We start from the raw sequence: 3984 nt of genomic DNA, 5'->3' as shown, positions 1-3984 counted from the left end.
AAACAAAAACTACTCTTTAAAGCCTAACAGTTAAATGGCAGAAGTGGAATGTAAAATAGGGTTTTGCTTCAACACATTTGGTACAGATTAAGGCAACATGAATAAGCAAAGGAGCTACTTCAAATACAAAACTATATACATGTACATAGTTACACATGTAAATATATGTGTGTGCATATATATTTACATGAAATCTATTGCAATTTTTTTGGTAAATGTAACATAAACTTTGACAAACATGCAATAAAAGGGGGGGAAAAGAATCCTTTAGGAATTTTAAACACCTGTCCTGCCCTGGGCTAAATTTAGGCTGCTTCTCTGTTGATAATTTCTTAAATGACTTCTGCTACCATGAGTAGTGCATCAGTAGTAAGAAGAGGATTTTAGACTTCATTATGCCATCATGTAACCATAGCTCCCACAATGTAACACCACAAGCAGCCTGTCCTTAAGGATTTCCTTACTTGGATATTCAGGTATGTTGATGCATGTACTTGATGTTGGTAGCAGATCTGGGAGTGTAGGGCACAGCAGTTGTAAAATTTTCCAATCCATTTCCACCCATGGTATTAGCAAAGACAACATGTGGGACCCTGGAAAGGCCACTAACAAACTGCAACAGAAACACTTTTTCCTCTTGAGTTATGCTTTCCACAAACTCCCAGAATCAGTGAACAACAGAGTCATCTCTTTCACAGCCACTTGTGTATTCTGCATTTTTATCCAATCACTCACATAAATTTGCAGCAAACTAAAAAGCAGAAACTCCTGTTCATATCCATCAAAAAGTTGTATAAGAGGGGCAGTTAGGTGGTACAGTGGATACAGCTTTGGCCTTGGAGTCAAGAGGACTTGAGTTCAAATCTGACATCAGACACTTGACACTGACTAGATGTGTGACCCTGGGCAAGACACTTAACCCTGATTGCCTCATCAAAAACAAAATTGTATAAGGGAAGGTAGAATGGACATGTGAAAGCCTTCTAAGAAACCACTGATCTGAGGCTGAATGGCTGTTGTCATTGAGAGTTCAGTAACAAGCTGGACATATTTCCTGTTGTTTTGTTTTGCAAGAATGTTTGCACCCCCAGATTTCAAAAGTACTTCTTTTACTTCAAACACATGAAGAATCTGCTTACAGAATAATCTCAAAAAGTAAATGTCGACTAGGTGCTGTGGGCAACTAGGTGATACAATGCGTACAGCCCTGGGCTAGGAATCAGAAAGACTCATCTGCCTGATTTCAAATCCAGCCTGAGGCAATTACTAATTGTGTGACCCTAGGCAAGTCACTTAACCCTTAACCCTTTTTGCCCCACTAATTCATCTGCAAAATGAGTGAGAGTTGGAAATGACAAAACACTCTAGTATCTTTGCTCAGAAAACCCCCAAATGGGGTCATGAAGAATCTGACATAAATGAACAACAAGCTGCTATGGTTCAAAGCTAGACCCAAGATCTGTCCAGCAAACTGGAAACAGTTCAAGTGATCCAGACTGATGTAAGAGTTGCTATTAGGCTGAAAAATTGTTGCATCAGTTGACTGGGTGAAGGGAGTATAATCAGGGTTAACTCTCTCATTAGATAAAATATCAAACCACTGAAGTACAACACCTGACCCATGCCTTCTTCTCCATGGAAACACACAGAAATCCCATTTTGCTACTGCTGCTGTTCAGTTAGCTTTGCACAATTTGTTTTAGACACAACTTCACAGCTGCTCCTAAAATAGAATTTCTGTGAACCAGCAAGATATCATTTCCTTTCATTGGCCTGTGTATCATGTCTGAATCTGATTGCCCTGAAAGCAAATGTTTGTAGAACCACTCACAACCATCTTTAAAATGCTGTGCTTTTATGATATATATGAACTTGATATCAGTTCAGGACACTCAAGGAGGAAGTGAAAAAGGTTAAAAATATATCTGGAGGTTTTAAGTTGACTGCAGTTTTGTAACCTTTAGGCAGCTCCACCAATGAGGATGCAGAGCACCTAGCTAGTCAGGTGATGAGCTGCTCCATTGCTCCCTACATCTTCTTGGGCCTTGCCTCTCTCTTAGCCACCAGGGCTGGTTTTTGGAACCTTTCTCCCTACATCCATTGAGAAGCCCATGGCAGTCCAGAGAGGCTGAAGCTCCCCAGTCCATTGAGTGCTGTGGTTCTAGCTCCAGCTCCAGGGATCTGACATGGGATGCACAAACAGAACATTCAACTGGGAGAAAGAGTAGGAACTCATCAGCATGATGAAAATATGACAACTGGATTCGTATAACTTTTGGAGCAAAAAGTTACTTCTGATTGATTAATGGAGAGGAGAAGTACATCAGTATCTTACCGTTAGCGTGGGGTTGGGGAGGTGGAAAAAAAAGACATGACATTTGTGAGGGGATGTCTGGATACAGTGTGTGATACCATACCCATGTTGCTAGAAAATGTAATATTTCTTTGGATTCATCAATTTTCACAGTACCTCTTAATGCAAGTTCTGGAGAGGAAACAGTCCTACCACATGATTCCTTTCCTCAAAGTAGAAAACTCATTTCTTCTCCTTCTCTTTCTCCTGCTCCAGCTCCTGCTCCTGCTCCTGATTCTCCTTTTCCTCTTCCTCTCTGTCTGTCTGTCTGTCTGCCTGTCTTTCTCTATCTCTATCTACTCTTCCTTTCCCACTCCTTCTCCATCCTTCACCCTCCCTTCTTCTCTCTTTCTTCTCTCTATATCTCTATCTCTGTTTCTTTCTCTTTGGTCTTCCAAGAATTCTCCACTGACTACCCCTAGTCTTGTACATCTATGCACACTTCCAGAAGTTTTCCTCAGATATGCCTTTTTTACATCCAGGGATTATTGTGCCTCAAAAGACAGTTTACATTCATAAACATTAAACAAGTACATGGCAAACTGTACAATACTGTGAGATGTTCTAAGTCAGTTGGCTCTCAACATTTGTTGGTCTCACAATCTCTTTCACACTTTTAAAAATTATCTGTGACATCCTTCTTCCTCAGAGCTTCTGTTTATGTGGGTTGTCACTAATGATATTAATTGCATTAAAATTAATCATTTTGGTACTATTATGAAAAATAATTTGAAACCATGAAAGACTCTGAGGGCTCCTAATCGTTCCCATATCTCACTTAGAGAACTATGAATGCTTCTAAATCTTGAATCTAAGTACTACTCATGAATTCAGAGATGATTGGAATGGAATCATGATATATACATTTCCAGTCTTAGATGGTGTGACACAGTTTTGTGTTCTAGAATTCTCTTTTTATCTTTATTAAAATGAGGCAATAATTGAAATGTATTATGAACTCCTATTAAAATAAATAGGAACATTTACATCCTCCTTCTATATGTTAGCAATTTGATATTCTTTTCTTTAGGTAGGAGAAATCTTCAGCAGTAGGAGAGGCCAGTAAGATAGATTTGATACTAATTTATAAGAAAAATCAGTTGCAGTCTTTATGTATTAGAGGTGAAACTTCAACCTAACTCTCCATGATTCTTAAATCCTCTCTTTCTCCACTATATCACATTGTTTCACAGTGAACTATTACTTAATCATAACCATCTCTGATTCCCCATCAAAGAGTTAACAGATCATCCCTCTAACAATACATTCAAAAATTTGAACAGGATCTATGATCAGGCATGTCAGCTGATAGTTTGAAGAATAAAACTGTTTTATCTTCCTTAAAATTGGAATGATATTTAACCACCTTTAGTTTTGTATAACCTATCTTATTTCCTACAATTTTTCAAAGATTACTGACAGAAATCTCATCCACCAATTCTTTAAATGCCTTGTGATGGAGTTCATTTGTGCCAAATGAACAAAGTCATTGAAAGTGGCTATATTCCCTTTTGACATTGCCCAACTTATCTTGTCTTTCAATTACTTGTTGAACATTTTTTTTTTTTGGGTTCTATTCTTCCCAGTTCAAAGATGATTCTCATTGGAAGAGAAAAATAGAAGTAAAATGG

The 3984-nt window shown here is 38.2% G+C and overlaps 1 pseudogene; it reads right to left on the bottom strand.

The window, feature by feature from the left end:
- Positions 1 to 393: 393 nt before the first annotated feature.
- On the bottom strand, positions 394 to 2421 carry LOC110193560 (E3 ubiquitin-protein ligase HACE1-like; annotated as a pseudogene).
- Positions 2422 to 3984: the final 1563 nt, after the last annotated feature.

This window comes from Phascolarctos cinereus, unplaced genomic scaffold (genome assembly GCF_003287225.1).
Source record: "Phascolarctos cinereus isolate Bilbo 61053 unplaced genomic scaffold, phaCin_HiC Scaffold_4;HRSCAF=312, whole genome shotgun sequence".
Taxonomy (NCBI): Eukaryota; Metazoa; Chordata; class Mammalia; order Diprotodontia; family Phascolarctidae; genus Phascolarctos; species Phascolarctos cinereus.
The sequence above is the reverse complement of the archived record's forward strand: the minus strand, read 5'-3'. Positions and strand labels throughout refer to the sequence as shown.